General features: G+C 44.6%; 1 protein-coding gene across 1 annotated transcript in view; it reads left to right on the forward strand.

The window, feature by feature from the left end:
• Positions 1-18,966, forward strand: part of LOC311521459 (alpha-1,3-mannosyl-glycoprotein 4-beta-N-acetylglucosaminyltransferase C-like) — a gene marked incomplete at its 3' end in the record, with an annotated part of 45,544 nt that overhangs the window by 21,837 nt on the left and 4,741 nt on the right. The gene's annotated exons all lie outside the window — the stretch shown is intronic.

An 18,966-nucleotide genomic window follows, 5' to 3' on the forward strand; every position in this document is an offset into this window, starting at 1 on the left:
GTCTTGTGGTTAAAGCACTAGACAGGGTTTCAGGCCAATCTGTGTTTTGTGCAACCTTGGGCAGGTCATTGGGGGGGGGGGGGAAGGGTTTTAAAGGAAAAAAATGAGATTTAAGAGCCTAATGCCAATTGATTTGAGTGCTGAAATGCCCTCTGTGCCTATGAAAATCTCCCCCTTAATTTCTGTGCCTCATCTCCCCATCTGTAAAATGGGATAATACTAGCTTTCTCCTACCTTTTGTTTCGTTACTAAACTCTTCTGGGCTGGAGCTGTCCCTTGCTACATGTTTATACAGTGCTTAGCACAATGGGACCCTGATCTTGGTTGGGCCTCTCGGCTCTTCTGAAATAAAAATACTATAATAGTACTTGAGCTACCTGCAAGTCCCCAACACCTCCATTTGTAAATCACATTCAGCCCAGCTCCCTTTGTATAGGAAATGCTACATCTTAGAAAATGTCTGGCTACATTACTCAACATAATTGTAACTAACAATAGTTGATATAAGACCAGAGCAAGCTGCTTCCTGGGTTTAAAAGGTTTCACTTAATATACTTGTCAGCCAAATCCTGCATCAGGCAGAGCTCCTGGAACTGCCATTGAACGCAATGAGAGTTCTGTAGATATCTATATCAGGCTTTGACACAATGACCATTACTTTACTACTTAAGTGCCAAGCTGAAGGTACACTGCACCTCTCGCTATGTGGGCCAATGTGTATAAGAATATCACTGTCAAACACCCCTGATCACAGAACCTGTTTCCAGAAGGCTTCATGTAACTAATGTGGGCTGAAATCTGAATAACTACACATTCTTCTGAATAAGTGAATGATCAGACTTGAACTTCTCCTAGAGTAGGAGGACTTGAGGATTCTGCTGTATAGCTTTATATAGCTGCTCTGCAGATCCCATTGAAACCTATGGCAAGGGCCCCAAATTTCTTTGGATTAAGCCTTTCAAAAAGGTCATTTTCCTATATTTTTAATAAGGGCTTTGTTTTACTTCAGATGCCACACAGCTTATGCTTGTTCCTCTTTCAAGCTAGATTGCCAGGGGCTCTCTCTCCTGCGCCTCTTATTTTAACTTTATTTTCCACCTGCTTTCTGATTTTTGTCCAATTTTCCTTCCTTTGCGGGGGAAGGAGGGCTATTGTTTTGCTCCCCTCCCTTGGTTGCCTCCCTTCCCTTACACACTCTGTGTGGCTGGGCCATGTGCACCAACAGCTGACTTGTCACAGACACACAAAGCTTGGGCCAGTGGGGCTGCTTTGTGAGACTGTGGCACTCCATGCAGCAGCTGCACTTGTGGTCAGGTGCATTAGGAACAGCACATCTGAAGAGGATGCCCACCGTGTTACAAACAGCAGTTCATTTGCAGTGGAGATGCAAGTGGAACTAGGATCATGTAGCTTTTTCCACCCATGCTGGTGCTACTCCTCTCTACCCTGTGTACTCCCTTTCTGGACTAGTCTGGTGCCCAGTGTTGACAAATACTGTCAGAAAGCACTAATGATCACCATGTGGCTAATGTGGAGATGTGGTGGAGTCGTCCTGAATTGGAACGGGGGAAAAAAGCCAGAAATCCAAAAAGGGATTGGAGACAATAGATTTTATAATAAAATCAGCTTGGTCGTGTTGGGCAGGATCCTCTTGAACCTTTTCCACTATGCTTTAAAAATCTGTAAGTATATTTGACAAAAGAAATGTCTTAAGCTATTGATACATATTTTGATTGTCATGAAGCAAAGGTCCATACTGTGTGGTAGCGTTAGCCAGTCACCTGGCTGCGTGATTAGTTAAACCAGAGAGTCCTAGATTTTAAAGCCAATTTTATTATAATAAAAGATTTCAAATTAGGCTGCCTCTCAAACAAACAAGGAATTTTAAATAATAGATCTTAGAAAAAGGGGCAAATAGGTTTATGGATCCAGATCTTCAGCTGGTGTAAACTGGCATAGCTCCATGAATTCACTGGAGCTATGCTGATTTATACCCACTGAGGATCTAGCCTGAATCATTCTCATAGGAGTGCAGTATGAGATTTTTTTAATACAGACCAGAGGCCCAAATGTCAGCAAGAACATAACATACATTTGTGTTACCATTTACGCTAATTACTAATCTTTTCCAGAGAAGCAGAGAACACTGTGAAATGCTGGTGTTAGTTATCCAATTGACTAGCCTATTTTTTGACAATTTAACATTCATTACCACACAATTTCAAAAACAGGAAAAAAATACTGTAAAGGGTCTGTGGAAGGCATTGGAATAATCAGCTGCAAGCAGAATGTGAGTCTACACCCATCCTAGAAACCCCATGCAGTCTCCTTGAGGATTGTTTACAAAGTAACTTAAAGGGGAAGATGAGGGACTCTTTTAAATAACAAGAGCCCACTGAAGCGCAATGGGCTGATGATGGATGGCGTATCATTCTTTCTTGAATGACAAGTGAATAATGTGGGTAAAACCTAGCTGTTAATGTGCAAGCTAACCTGAAAAAAGTCTTTGAGGCAAAAAGCACAAGTATTATAAGGATGCACAGACAAAATAATAATGAAACACTTAACAGTTTGCATATGATACCCAGAAGATGCTGTAAGCACCTAGATCCTCTGAACACTGGTCACAGGGGACATAGCCTGTAGAAATAGAAAACATGTTTTAGGTGATTAAGTTTGTACCCCTGCCAGGGGAGGATTATTCCTGCATTGTAGTTACTCTGATGAAGTTATTACGGAGTGGGTCCATATGTAACCCAGAATAACACTAGCCTGTTTTCCTGCCATATGCATTACATTCCTAGCTAGTTTACTATCTGCTGTCACCCCCTTGCCTTTCAGCACCATTCCTTCCCAGACTTCTCCCTCCTACTGCCTTTCTAATTATTTGCCCCACAAGGTTTGAAGTTGAATCTAATTTTATTTTCTTCCCCCATCCTGGAACCCAAACTTGATCACATGACTATTCTTTAATCACATGAGTTGCCCTACTACAGCTTACTTGCTTAAGGAAGGGCTACTCCTGGGCCTTCTCTAACTCCCCTTGATGTCAATGAGATCTTGGGAGTATGAATACACTTGTTTGGGCCTCTTATTTCCACCAGCATTAGGTACCTTTTAGTGTTGTTTTTCTGTTGTCTCTAGGATTTACAGACCTCACTATGTACTATTTATGAATGTACCTGACCCACTGGAATTATTTCCAAAAGTTAGATTATATTTGACCAGATAAAAAAATCAATTTCATGTATGAACTACCAAAAATAAGAATGACAATAAATCTAAAACAGAGCCAAAAATGCCAATATTGACAAATTATTATAGAAGTTTTATAGTAAGGCTCTGGGGAATTCTGCATGTAAATGCTTTGAAAGATCAAGCCCTGTAATGGGAACAAAAATGGAGAGGTGGCAAAAGAATTTAGTGATCTCACAAGCCATTTTAATTCAGTTTGACTACATTTGAAATGTAAATTGTACTTCCTACATACGTATTAACAGCTATGCCCATTGCATCAATGTTTGAATACAAATCTATGCAAAGAAAGCTGAAATTAACTATTGGCCTGGAAACAGAATAGGAAAAGCAAACTGTGTCCTGACATTTGAACTCTTATAATCAGAGGGTTTCATGGTTTATTTTAGAAACAATGAGTGTTCTACTCATTCCAGCATTCAGAATATTCCTTTGTTCACATACTGATGTGCTGAACCTGATTACTTCAAGAACAAGACCTCATAATTGTTGGGGAGGGAGTGTTCTAGGTTTTTCATCAGCTCCCATACCATATGTGTAAGCAGAGTCAGGATGAGCTCCACCCTGACATCTGGTGGTGAGGTGTGGCAAGTTGCGGAAAAGAACTGCAGGGGTCAATCTCATTTGCATAGGCACACCCACCCCACCTAGAATGAGGCCATAGCTGCCCAAATGGCACTTTGGCTGCTGTGGGATCCCCAGTGTCTCTGTTATTGGGGCAGGAAGAATAAATTGTTATTACCCTGATTATGGGATCTGTCCTTGGAACTGTACTTGGTCTTTTGTTATGATGGAGGGACTCACCATCAACTAAGCAGCACTCGCTAGGCAAGGGTTGTGGGTTCCAAAACTCTATGAATTGAGAGAGACTGGGGACAAGTGTTAATACTTGGTGGCATGGGCCCCTTGGTGAGGACCTTACATGCTAATTGTACTTCCGTCTCTCTCCACTGTGGAATATCAGAGCTAATTTTGATTCCATTAGGAGTCTAGTTACAGGCTGCTGAGCTCACTTTGGGCTAATGGTGCACCAGCACTGAGGCTCCCCTACTACAAGCTGAAGTCACCAAAGAGCTGAACTGACTAAAAGCTGAAATCGCTGAGCATTGTGTTAAGTAGTGGGGGAGCCTGAAGATATATTGTGGAGCAGTTTGTGGGACGGCTGGAGTGCCTTGTGGACAGGCTGGTGGAGCAGTTCGTGGGGCAGCGGGAGCTGCTTGTGGGATGTGGAGCGGAGCGGAGCCCTATGGAGCTGCGGGGCCGTCAGCTTCAGATCATGTAAGGTGCCCCTTACCTCTCGTCCCTCCCCTCCGCACCCCCCGATCTCCAGCCAGGTTGGGAGGTAAAGCTCTGCAGATAAACTTTCGAACTCTGGGGCAGAGACTTTTGGGTCATTGGACTTTTGGGACTTTGGGTGATTTCGGGTTGCTGGACTCAAGAACCAAAGGGAAAGGACATGCCCCAATTTGCTTGGGGTGGGTTTTTTTTGCTCATGGGTTGTGTTATGAATCCTGTTGGTGGTGTTTCCCCAACATAATGCCACATTGTTTCTCTCTGTTATTAAAAGGCTTTTTGCCACACTCAGACTCTGTGCTTGCGAGAGGGGAAGTATTGCCTCTTTGAGGCGCCCAGCGGGGGTGGTATATATTTGTCCCAGGTCACTGGGTGGGGGCTCGAGCGCATTTTGCATTGTTTTATTGGAATGGATCACCGAGATATTGAACCCAGCCCTTGTTGCTGCCAACTCTGGCGGGCAGAAGGGTTACATTTTTGGGGGCTCATCTGGGATCCCTGGGTCAGTACCCCTCGCAAGCACCTGTTGAGTGATCCACTACATTGGGAAACAATTTATATTTTGTTTGTTTGTGCTTATATTTTGAGGAAATTACTGTTTGTATAATGGCTAATATGTCAGGTTTGTTGGGCCCTAGCTCAGCAGCTTCTAGCTCAGAAGCTAGATGATTAGACAAAAGTTCTGGGGCAAACACTGGAAAAGGTTGTGCTGTTCCATGCTGCGTCAAACTCTTGTCGCAAGTTAAGATTATTTGCTGGGGAGGAGGAGTTTGAACCCTGGTTAGAGCATACCACTGAAATGCTGCAAGAGTGGGCCGTACCAGATGCAGAAAAGCGAAGATGCCTCATAGAGAGCCTTGGCGGCCCAGCATTAGATGTGATTCGCACCCTGAAGCTCATTGACCCTGGGGTCAGTGTGAAGGACTGCCTAGAGGCCCTTGAACACACTTTTGGGAGCGTAGAGGGCCCTGAAGACAGCTACTGTAAATTCCTTAATTCCCGACAGCAAAAGGACGAGAAGGCTTCAGCCTACATACAGAGACTGGAGAGACTGCTTCAGAGAGCTGTCATGAGGGGAGCAGTGACTGCTGAGCAGATGGATCAGACCAGACTGGTTCAAATTATAAGAGGAACTCAGTAACAGAACCCGATTCTACTTCATCTCCAGCTAAGAGAACGACAGGAACATCCCCCAAGTTACTCCCAGCTGATTGAAGAGGTCAGAGAGGAGGAAGAAAGGCAGGTTGCCAGTGAGTTTTGGGAAGTCCAAACATCGGATCCAGCCAGCACAACACCACTGCAAATGGCCAGTGTACTGATGGTGAGCACCAGAGAGGAACTTGCCCAACAAATGCAAGTCCTGACAGAACGGATAGCTGAGCTGCAAAGTACCGTTGACCGAGTTAAGACTTCCAGGAATAAGAAGCCTCAAACTGTGGCGATTGAGAAGCCCACACTTAGAGCCACCATCCCACCCAGGCGAAGGAGGAAAGGTCAATTCTTCTGCTACCGATGTGGTCAGGATGGAAACAGTGCTGCCAAGTGCCATAATGAAGAAAACCCCTCCTTAGTGTATGGAAAGCTGAGGATCAGTTGGGAGAGATCCGGTAGCTGCCAGAGGGTCTGGGGACGGGGACCCCCCAGGTCTGCAGGATTTGAAGGTTCCCCCAGAAAAGACTGTCCAGCTTGAATCCCCGCAGGACTGATAGGGCCTCGAGTAGAGGTCACGGTGAGGATTGAAGGGGTGGAGTGTAAAGCAGTGCTTGACACTGGATCTCAAGTGACTATTATATTTCAGTCATTCTACCAACAGATGCTTAGGCACCTGCCTATACAGCCACTGACTGGCCTTGGCCTGTGTGGCCTCAGCATGGATGAATACCCCTACCAAGGGTATGTCATAGTGCACCTAGAATTCCCAGAGGAGGTTGCTGGGGTAAGAGAAGAGGTAGACACAGCTGCCTTAATATGCCCTGACCCTAAAGGGACCCCTGATGTGTCTGCGCTGCTGGGGACCAACTCCAGTCTCTTCAAGGTACTCACAGATTACTGCAGAAGGCGGGCTGGAGACCAGTACCTGAATACCCTGATGATCCATACGCTTTGTGCTGAAGCCTATAGGAAAATTGAGAGTGCTAAAAGGGACACATCTGAGTTACCGCTTGGGGCACTGAAGTACTCAGGCACGACCCCCTTAGTAGTGCCTGCAAGGATGGAGCAAGAAGTGCTTGTCATGAGTACCTCGCTGAAAGGCAGTAAAGGGACGTTAGCAATGACAGAGCAGCCGATGGGAGGAGAGCTCCCTGAAGGAGTGCTGGTCCCCAGTGGAGTCATAACCCTACCTGCTGAAGCCCAGGAAAGGGTGACTATACTGATTGCTATTGAAACGAGTCGTGATGTTGTTGTGAAGCAAGGACAAAAGATAGCAGACCTCTCTGAGCCTGAGTCAATTGTAAAACCCCAGTGTGAAACTCAAGTTCCGACAATAGACCCAGCAAAGTTTGACTTTGGAGATTCACCAGTGTCCAAGGAGTGGAAAGATCGCCTGAGGAAGAAACTTTGTGAAAGGTCCAAGGTGTTCTCACTGCATGAGTGGGATGTGCAAAAGGAGTAGAGCACAATATCAGACTACATGACTCTCGACCTTTCAGGGAGAGATCTAGGAAGATTGCTCTCTCTGAGATGGAAGATGTGCGACATCATCTTCAGGAGCTGGCTGCGAATGGCATCATTACAGAGTCCCGCAGCCCATATGCCTCACCCATTGTGGTAGTCCATAAAAAGAATGGGAAAATTCGGATGTGTATTGACTACCGCACCCTAAACAGCCTTACTGTAGTCGACCACTACACTATGCCTCGAGTGCAAGATGCCTTAGACTGTTTGCTGGGAAGCCAGTGGTTCTCTGTGTTGGATCTTCGAAGTGGATACTACCAAATCCCTCTGGGAGAAGAAGATAAGGAGAAGACAGCCTTCATCAGCCCATTAGGGTTTTATCAGTTCGAACGCACGCCCCAAGGGATTTCTGGAGCACCTGCTACCTTTCAACGTCTCATGGAGAAAGTTGTGGGAGACATGAATTTACTGCAAGTGTTAGTTTATTTGGATGACCTGATTGTGTTTGGAAGAACCTTAGAGGAGCATGAAGGAAGACTTCTTAAAGTGCTTGATAGGTTGGAGGATTATGGTCTGAAGCTTTCAATTGACAAATGCCAGTTCTGCAGAACCTCAGTGAAGCATGTGGGTCACATCGTGTCCCAAGAGGGTGTGAGTACTGATCCTGATAAAATAGAAGCACTCACTACCTGGCCACGTCCAAGTAACTACAGAGAACTCAAGACCTTTCTTGGATTTAGTGGCTACTACCGCAGATTTGTGAAAAACTATGCTACGATTGTAAAGCCTCTGAATGATCTTACCAGGGGACATCAGTCCATCAAGAACAAATCTAAGACCAAGAATAAGGGGAGGTCCCCAAAGCCTCCTGTGCAGAGACACTATGGCCCCTTTGAACCATTTGGGCCACCGTGGGATGAGCGATGTGAAAGGGCTTTTCGAGAAATCATTGCTTGCCTAACTCATGCTCCAGTCCTAGTTTGTGCTGACCCAAGCAAACCATTTATCCTGCATACTGATGCCAGTTTGGAGGGTCTGGGAGCAGTCCTGTACCAGGAAGTGGAAGGCAAACATAAACCTATAGCCTTTGCCAGCCGAGGACTGTCTGGTACTGAAACTCGCTATCCCACCCACAAGCTGGAATTCTTGGCCTTGAAATGGGCCATCACTGAGAAATTTCGAGACTACTTGTATGGTGCTCAGTTCCAGGTGTGAACAGACAACAATCCACTGACTTATGTGTTAACAAGTGCTAAACTGGATGCTACAGGGCAGAGATGGGTGGCCACCTTGGCTAGCTATGAGTTCAGCATTCAGTACCGATCAGGGAGAAGCAATATAGATGCAGATGCATTGTCCAGGCGTCCGCAGGGTCCAGAAGTTGCTGTGAGAGCTATTTGCAATGTGAGTCGCCGAGAGCCAGAGGCCCGTGAGAGCCTTCAGGGATGTGTTGCAGAAGCTTTGGGCCTGCCCCCTGAATGCATTCCTTCTGCTTCAGTGAACTATATTGCATTGGACCAATCTCCCTTGCCCATGCTCAATGCGGCTGACTGAAAAGAAGCCCAGTGGCAAGATATTGACATTCGTGATACACTACTTGCCAAAAGGGAGGGGCGAAGCTCAGCTGCGGTTGTCCCACCTAACCCGGAGGGTAAACTACTATTGAGAGAATGGACCAAACTAAAACTGATTCAGGGAGTGCTACACCGAATGACCACCGACCCTTTACAAAAGCAACGAGCACAACCAGTACTGCCAAAAGAGTACAGAGCCCTGGCCATGAGGGCCCTGCATGATGACTTTGGGCATTTAGGGATGGAGAGCACCCTGGAACTTATTTGTAGTAGGTTCTATTGGCCCCGAATGGCTGAAGATGTTCGCAGGAAATGTGAGACTGGTGCTCGATGTGTTCAAAGGAAAACTGTGCCCACGAGGGCTGCATATCTCAAGAACATCACCAGCACCAAACCTTTGGAACTGGTATGCATTGATTTCTTGTCTGTAGAGGTAAACAAGAGGACTGTTGGGAACATTCTAGTAGTGACTGACCATTTTACACGGTATGCACAGGCATATCCCACACGTGATCAGAGGGCCACCACCGTCGCTTGAGTATTGTGGGACAAATATTTCTCAGTCTATGGATTTCTGGCTCGGATACACTCTGATCGGGGCGGGATTTTGAGAGTCACTTTCTGAAGGAGGTGCTGAAGATAGCAGGAATTAAAAAGTCTAGGACAACCCCTTATCACCCCCAAGGTGATCCTCAGCCAGAGAGGTTCAACTGAACCCTATTAGATATGTTGGGAACTTTGCGACCAGAGCAGAAGGCAACCTGGAGCCAGCATGTCGCGTTTCTGGTGCGTGTCTACAATGCCACAAAGAACAATGCTACGGGAGTCACCCCATATCTCTTGATGTTTGGGCAAGAACCAAGATTACCCATAGACTTGTGCTTTGGTGTATCAGAGGATGGAGATAGCTATGAAACTCATCAGCAATATGTATCCCGACTAAGAGAAAAGCTGCGGGATGCTTATCACTTAGCTACCACTGCGGCTCGGAAGAATGCAGACTGCAACAAACATCGATATGATGCTAGAGTGCGTTCGCAGGAGCTCCAGCCGGGGGACAGAGTCCTGCTGCGAAATTTGGGTATTGCTGGCAAACACAAGATAGCTGACAGATGGAAGGCAATACCTTACCTGGTGATGGAAAAGCTGGGAAATCTGCTTGTCTACAAGATCAAACCTGAAGATAGTTCAGGGCAAATAAAGACGGTGCATAGAAACCTTTTGCTCCCTGTGGGGGAATTGGTAAGCATCCCTTATGAGATGGGCCACGACAGGGCAGCCGGGCAGAACAGAAGTGCTAGTCCAAAGCCGCCATCCAACACAGACAGCGGGCCCCCTGAAGCTAACTTACCCCTATTCTGCACATCTGAGAGTGAGTCTGAGGAGGAAGACACAACCCTGGTGTATCCTGGGATGGAGACAAGATTTCAGTCTTGATCAGCTGAACCAAACGAGAGTTTTCCCTCTTCCGCCCTAAACCCCATGGCGGAATTATTTAGGCCCATTTCTGACACCCCTGTGCCGCTGATGAGACCCCCGTATGATGACACACACAGGTTATTGGACAGTGGAGACACACAGGTAGAGGATGTCCTGGGCAACTTGGACCCTCCAGCATTAGAACTAGGAGTGCAGGGGCCTACGCCAGTAGCCTAGGGACCCTCAAAGGAAGTCTCTCCATCCGTCACTCAAGAGGATGTTCCCCCTACCTCAGCAACAGAGATTCTCAATAGACGAGACAGGGTGATAAGACCAGTAAAACGGTTAACTTATGATGCACCTGGGGTGACTAGTGAGGAGCCAATACATTTAGCACACAGGCTTGTGGAAGCTAAAGAGGGCTTCCTGAGGCCCTTTGGAGGAAACCAATGAGTTGGTATAAAGGGAGTGTGATTTGTCGGGATGACAAATTCTCGGCTGAGGGGGAGGATGTAAGCAGAGTCAGGATGAGCTCCACCTTGACATCTGGTAGTGAGGTGTGGCAAGTTGCGGAAAAGAACTTCAGAGGTTGATCTCATTTGCATAGGCACACCCACCCCACCTAGAATGAAGGCCATAGCTGCCCAAATGGTCACTTTGGCTGCTGTGGGATCCCCAGTGTCTCTGTTATTGGGGCAGGAAGAATAAATTGTTATTACCCTGATTATGGGAACTGTGCTTGGAACTGTACTTGGTCTTTTGTTATGATGGAGGGACTCACCATCAACTAAGTAGCACTCGCTAGGCAAGGGTTGTGGGTTCCAAAACTCTATGAATTGAGAGAGACTGGGGACAAGTATTAATACTTGGTGGCATGGGCCCCTTGGTGAGGGCCTTACATGCTAATTGTACTTCCTTCTCTCTCCACTGTGGAATATCAGAGCTAATTTTGATTCCATTAGGAGTCTAGTTACAGGCTGCTGAGCTCACTTTGGGCTAATGGTGCACCAGCACGGAGGTTCCCCTACTACAAACTGAAGTCACTAAAGAGCTGAACTGACTAAGAGCTGAAATCACCGAGCGTTGTGTTAAGTAGTGGGGGAGCCTGAAGATATATTGTGGAGCAGTTTGTGGGACGGCTGGAGTGCCTTGTGGACAGGCTGGTGGAGCAGTTCATAGGACGGCGGGAGCTGCTTATGGGACGCGGAGCTGGTGGAGCGGAGCGGAGCCCTATGGAGCTGCGGGGCCGTCAGCTTCAGATCATGTAAGGCGCCCCTTACCTCTCTTCCCCCCCCGCCAACCCCCCTGATCTCCAGCCAGGTTGGGAGGTAAAACTCTGCAGATAAACTTTCGAACTCTGGGGCTGCCCTGACCAGGGACAGAGACTTTTGTGTCATTGGACTTTTGGGACTTTGGGTGATTTCGGGTTGCTGGACTCAAGAACCAAAGGGAAAGGACACGACCCAATTTGCTTGGGGTGGGTTTTTGCTCATGGGTTGTGTTATGAATCCTGTTGGTGGTGTTTCCCCAACATAATGCCACATTGTTTCTCTCTGTTATTAAAAGGCTTTTTGCCACACTCAGACTCTGTGCTTGCGAGAGGGGAAGTATTGCCTCTTTGAGGGGCCCAGCGGGGATGGTATATATTTGTCCCAGGTCATTGGGTGGGGGCTCGAGCCGGTTTTGCATTGTGTTATTGGAATGGATCACCGAGATATTGAACCCAGCCCTTGTTGCTGCCAACTCTGATGGGCAGAAGGGTTACATATGTTTCATTGGACAAAAGAACGTCACTGAATCCAAAGAGATGCCCATATAGTATACTATACAAAGTAAAATATTGCTCAGACCTGTGAAATGTTGAAACATTGTCTTGTTTCATGTGAACTTCCAAATGAATGTGGCAATAGTATAGGATGATGAGAGGATACAAATCATCGCTATGGATAGAAATGTATATCATTAACTTCTCCTACTTAGACAATATATAATTAATATCAGGTTCTCTTTGTACCTGGAAGAACTGCATAACAAAAATGTACTGTATACAATATACCTGTGAGCACATGAGAGTTGGAACTACTTGCCAAAAACCTTGCCAAGGTTGGTCTTGGGCCTCCTTCTTTGCTGCAGCAGCGATGTTCAGTAGCTGCATTATGTTGCCAACATGAACACAACTTTTAGTTTTATGTCAGACTGACATGTTTCGAACTATCAACACTTCGGGCTCAGTCTGGCTCCCAGTGAAGTCAGTGACTCAAGTGGGAGCAGGAGCAGGTCCTTTATCTGTACTGTGGACAGAAATGGACTGAAGGGGTGGGTTTTTGCTTTTTTCCCATTCAGCGTCCATCGTCCAACTTAAGGCCTAAATCATCAGCGCCCTTCTGCAAATGTAAAATTGGCCTGCACACAAGGGCATTTGCATGAAATCAGCATCATCCTTTCCCCCTGAAATTTGCCTTGTCACCCTCAGAAACTGAAGAAATTTTATGAATACAAATGCTGTCATAGCATTATCTCACAGGGCCCCCATACAGTGCAAAGAGAGAGTTTAGCAACAGCCACTAGCTGCATTCTCTTAGGGCTGAGGCCAGGAAGTCACTCTCTTTTCTCCCTACACTCTCTTTCATAGTGCCACTGATTCACTGCCAGTTTCCTCGTGTTTCCACCTCCATCTCTCAAATGGCCTTCTGAGACCACAATTCTTCTTCATTAATTAGAAGGGGATCAGGATCATCAGATGGAAATTGAGTTGAAAAAAATCTGGACAGTGTTTTGGCCCTAAAGTAGTTACATATTCCTGATATAAGCTATTTGGGTGAAACAATGTATTTGTGTTTGGGTAAATTCCTAAACAATGGAAAACCTACCACCAGACGAGCTTGAGACAAATTCCCTAAGGGTTAGGGACACATTTAATATAAGAGTTGATAGACTACAAGAGCTAAATAAACAGACATATTTGCAGAGTGCAGGACTCCTGTAGATGTGCCTGCCATTATTTCCCAGTATTTGGCTCATTTTTTGGAACAATGAGGAATACTAAATGTGAAGAAAAGTGATGCAAGACAGAATGTGTAGGAAGTTGGGGAACTGTACCAGGAATCTTTGATGTACATTTATTTTGACTAGTACTGTAGTTGTACAGTAGATTGAATGTTTCATTCTTTGAAAATGACATAGTTATCATGTGGGCATGATTCTTATTTTCAACAGTTTTACACCTCTGACTTCCTGACAGTTACTTCTGATTAACATGTGTAAATGTGAAGAGACTAAAGCCCTGTATATCTGTCATGCAGATTATTGGGAAAGGCATTTGCTTACTTGTTTAATTAGATATCTGTATTTACCTCTTGGTAAGTATAGATTTGTTAGTGCTTCATAAAGGAAAGGAAACGTGAAGTAAGTTTGATAGTGGGCTTTTATTTTTCCATAATATTTGTTAAAGGCCCAGGCCACCAAAATGGCTGCTCTGCACCCTAGATCCAAACATGCCCTGCCACGTCCAGTTTCAATAAAGGAGGTTTGTTTAATCTTTGTCATAAAGGAATAAACAACCGGAATGAAGTCTTAAGTCAATAGCTGGCCCCCAGGCTTCAGGACCACTCCTCCCAGAGGCCTCTGACACTCCAGCTCCTGGCAGCTTCCTAACCTCAGCCAGCTCTGCTCCCCCTTTGCTTCCCTGAGCCTCCCCTTGCTCCAGAGACTCACCACAGGAGTTAGCTCCACCCATCTGTGGCCATTGCGATTCAGCGTGTCTCAGTCCTTCCTCCCAGGACTTGGCCTGCCACAGTCCTTCCTCCCAGCCTCTTTAATTAGCTGTGGTAAGCTCACCTGCTCCAGTCCAGGGGTTCTGGGCTCAATCTAACCACAGAGATCAGCTACCTTGTGACAGTATGTAACTAAGATGGATGAGTGAGTTTTTGAGGACCTGGTCTTGTGGCTATGGCAGTGGTCTAGAAATCAGTAGAGCTTGGTTCTAGTCTTTGTTTTGTGACTAACCTGGTGTGTGACAATTGGGCAAGTCTTCAGGGCAGGGACTGTCTCTTACTAAGTGTGTGTATATGGTGCCTAGCACATTGAAACCTCCAGGCTCTACTGCAATATAAATATTAATAATTTTCCCTTAATGGAAGTCAACAAAGAGACATACATGCATTTTCAAAGAGTTGCACAAGAACTTACCCATGCTGCCCCCATTGAGTTCAGTGGAAGGTAGTTCTGTCCCAGCATAACTGTTTGTAGTATGGGTGGAACAGGGTATGCATTAAATGAAGAATAATTGGGATAAAGGCATCAAAGAGGTCCAATCCAACATCAGTGCCCATTGTTCATACAGAGATCATCACAGCCTTCCCAAAAGGTATCACATTAGTGAATAAAAATGATTGATTACATTGAATTGCAATGATTATTTCCTTCATATATGTAAACTCAGTTAATTATAATTTACTAATATACAAATTGAATGAAGGAAACTGAAGGAAACACAGAAGTAGAAATATCTATCAAAAGTGCAAGTTCCTTGGATGGCTGCAACAGAAGTAATGAGTTAATATTCTCATTTTGAAACTGATTGGAAACAATTTCACCATTACCAAGGCAAGTCTAAAACTCAGTCTGTAAATTGTTTCAGCTAAAATCTATATACTCCTGTTGAGAGAGGTTGTTCAAGATTTTCATGACATGCATTCTAACTAGGGTAGCAGATGTTCATGGCACTACATGATTTGGTGATTGTGTTTTATGCTTTCAGGAATAAACAGGTATGAAAGAGAGAAGCATCTGTGAAAGAATAATTTGTAAGTTCAAGTAGCCTCTTCACTATTCATATACCTATAAGCTCAGGCAAGCTCTCAAAGAATCTGTAATAGATCTTATTAATAGTCTAATTGTGTCATAGGACTGCATTAATGTTTGTCTCACAATCACAAAACAAGTGTAAGGGACCTATCGCTAAACCTTGTAAAATAAGATTAACAGGAATTCAGGGAGGGGAACAGAGCAAATAGCTGCTGTTCAAGAACACAACAAAGACTAACTTCACTGCCTTTATGGCTTGATGGAATATTGGTTGCAACCTGCCTTCACTTATCTAATTTATACTATATTCTTTTTCAGTAACAACAGCAAAACAATCCTATCTGAATATTAAGAGCAACTCTACCTGTGGGCGAGGGGAGGGTGTGTGATTTCATCTCCAAACATCTCATTTTACAGTTTAAACCTTTGTAAATAAGTTACATTCTTTATTTAGTTCTTAAAACATTCACGCACCAGCTACTCTGCTTTATGAACTGACAGGCAGTAAATGGATTTGAGGGTTTTGGCTCTGATTATTTAAGGTAAGTTCCTGCTGACACCATTTGCTTTTTGTTTCTTGAAGTAGCAGAGCTGCAATTAATTTCTGGAACCTCAATGGAAAAAGAAACCAACATTTTACTATCAGAAACACCTAAAATAAAAGTACAAGTCACACCACTATCGGCTGTTCTTATCATAAAAGAGTATTTGTATGTTATTTTATGCCCTCTTGAAATATAAAGGAGAGAGAACATTTATATATAGTGACAGGTTATGGCCAATATATTGTCACAGTTGCCCTGCTTTGTCATACTTATGGGGAAAGTAAAGCAACCACTTTTGCACATGCTAAATTGTAGCTTTGTCTTTAGATTGAGATTTCCAAAGGAGCCTAAGGGAGTTAGACAACCCACTCCCATTGCCTTTCCATGCTAGCAGCTAATAAGGCAAAATCAGTGAAAATAAACAAGGCCCCTCCAGTGCTATGGGTGGCATTTAGTGACATAATTTTACAGTTCAAAAGCAGAGTCTACTGTCACATGTGCATTGGTATGGTTTTATACAAAGTAATCTGATGGCTACCTGGGTTAGGGAACATTCTGTATGTGTGTTAGCTTTCAAAAGTAAGAAGGTTAAACAGTATGGAATGCTTCTTTTAGGATTTATAGGGGACTTGACATTACTGCTGGTGTGGGAGAGAACTATCTTCCCTACCCATTGCATATAAGCATGTTACCTCCCTTTAGGCCTGACAACCTGCAGTCTGCAGGTGTTGGACTGTAAGATGAAGGAGGTTTCTTTGCCAAGGGGATGTCACAAACTAGCTTGTGTACTTCTGCCCTCTACTGGAATATAGAAGACTTACTTGTACATTCTTTTGTTTACTAAGTTTGCACCTTCATTTGAGCTGGACCTTTTATTTTAAAGCCAGTGCATCCTTGCAATATTTTTTTTTCTTGGCATGAGATGACAGAAGGAGAGAAGGACAAAATCAGGAAGGAAGGAGGGGCAGTCCAGTCTAGTGATTAAAGATAACTGGAAAACAAGAGACCTTGTCTCTGATCCCAGCTAGTATCTTGCTGTATAACCTTGGGCAAGTCCCTTAAGTTTTCTGTGTCCCAGTTTCTCTTTCTGTAAAACTGAGATAATAATGCTACCCCCTTTGTAAAATGCATTGGAATCCTTGGTTGAAGTGCAATAAGGCTGCACGTACTCCACTACTACATGGAGACAGAATCTGCTGCAGAGCCCACCTGTTGGTGCAGAACTGTGCTGCAGAATTTTAACTTTCATTTAAAAAAAATTAAGCCTCTAGATTTTATGGGTTTGAAGAAAACAACTTTCCAAGTATAACTGATGCAGTGACATCTGCAGTCAGCCTGAGACAATGGTTCTGGAGTGTTAACTTTGAAATCTAATAGTGCAAATTCTAATGTCAACTACTTCACTACTGATCATTTAAATAGCCATCAAATGGGCTCATCCTGCAAATTCAAGCCCTTCCCCACACTTTGCCACGTGCCAAAACCCAGCTGTCCCCAAACAAACAACTTCAGTTCCTTCCTGATAGAAGCTGGCTTAGGGGACTCTCCAGTGGCACAGAGCCAACATGACAGCTCTGGGCCAACACTCAGTGCTGGGGGCATATTCCGGGGAAGATGGTACAGTAAGAGTGAAGCAATGCTTAGGCTATAGCTGGCTGCCAGAATGAGGCCATAGACAGCCAGACTCAAGTTAGAGCAGCCTCTAATTAATCCTTTCTCTGTAATTTACACTTCCATGTACCAATTAGGTGTGTAGAACTCTGTGGCAAATTCACCCTGAGGGACTGCAGGGCATTGCTATTCCCTCTCAAGTTTTCCAGCAGGGTGATGATGGGAGCAGCTCTCTCCCTTTAGAGCTCTTTAGATGCTGTGTCAGCAGGAGCCTTTGAGGTGAGGAGCTGAAACTGCAGAATTCTTGGCCACATTCCCTCCTTGGTCAGCACCATCCAGTTTTGGGGCAGAGTTAGTTATCCCAGAGCTGCCTCAGAGATGCTGCCACTTTGTGCCATGGCAGCCTGGAGACTCTCTGCTGCTGGGATCCTCCTTCCTAACCCCCGATGCTAATCTAGCCCTAAGGCTGAAATTCACTAACGGTGCTTAGAGTAATCAGACTGTGTCTGGAACTTCATGAGAGTTGATATATACCCCTTCAACTCATGGATAGCACATGGCAAGGAAACACAGCCTCTCTGTGGCAGCCACTATCCCCCTTTAAAAAGGGGAATCCAAAGCGTTAGTATCCCTGTCACATGAAGATAACAGTAATCATTAGTCAGCAGATTATGACAGGGATATAAATTTGTGTTAGGGGGCTGGGCCCAGGAAAACACCGTCTTTTACCATCGCTCCTGTGTTTTATGCCTTATTACAACACCCACCAGTCTCCTCAGTTTAGAGGAAAAAAATAAAGTGAGAAAATGAGTGATTCTCATCTCCAGCAAAGTTGGAAACAGTGAACAAAGTGGTCTCAGCCCACTTCCCATTTGGACAGCAGTTTGCATCATAAGAACCACCATCATACTTGGCAACCTTTGGAGTTTTAGCAGCAAGAAGACTGAACTAGACCATCATCTGTGAGGGTATTCCCTCCAGAGCAGATTAGAAAGAACATTTGCTGAGAAACTTTCTCAGCCACTGCCTGTGCTTAGCTTGGCTTGGCTGGATAAATGGAAGAGGTTAGTCTCCAGGACTGTTAATCCAGCATCTTTCACAAGCACTACATTCATTATTTTTTAAAAATGTAAGAATTGTGAGATCATGGTTGTTGGGCAAAACTAGAAGAGATATTATTTATAATAATGATTTAACTGACATTAAAGAAACAATCTTTTGCATCAAAATATGAACCAGGTCCACTTAAAATGCTCCCCATATGACATTTTTACCAACACTGGAAATTCACACATCAATCTTCAAAGTTAGGAGAATTTTCCCAATTTAACAATTAACTTTTTAGTCATTTAAAACATAATTGAGAAGTGCAACGTTCCCTGATTACTTGGCAATTCTAGAAATTGTTACACACATCACAACATGAAAAAACAGATTTCATGACCATTTCTTCAATCTCATTTACTGCATTCCATACTACAGCCCGCTCCCGTTCCCATCAGAGTAAATGGCAAATTCCCATTAAACTCTGGCCTAGCTCGCATTTTAACAACACTCTGCACATTTCACTGTCCTTTGCACATTTCATCTGCAGAGTGCTTTACAAACATAAACTCTGCCTAATTATAGGCTGAAGGTTTATTAAAATCCTAGAAATCCTGGCCCTGGCTTTTTATGTTAAAGACCCAGTGTTTGCCCCAACCTCTCTAGTGTGTCGGGGTGGGGGGCAGGTGGGAGGACAGTCCTAGAAAGATCCCTTAAAGCAGTTCATTTAGACTCAAGCCTGGAGCTATTGATGAGGAAGACCCAGGGCCAAAGGGGCCACTTGTTCCCCCCTAAAATGATCT

Source organism: Lepidochelys olivacea (genome assembly GCF_965140295.1).
Source record: "Lepidochelys olivacea isolate rLepOli2 genome assembly, chromosome: 6".
Lineage (NCBI taxonomy): Eukaryota > Metazoa > Chordata > Testudines > Cheloniidae > Lepidochelys > Lepidochelys olivacea.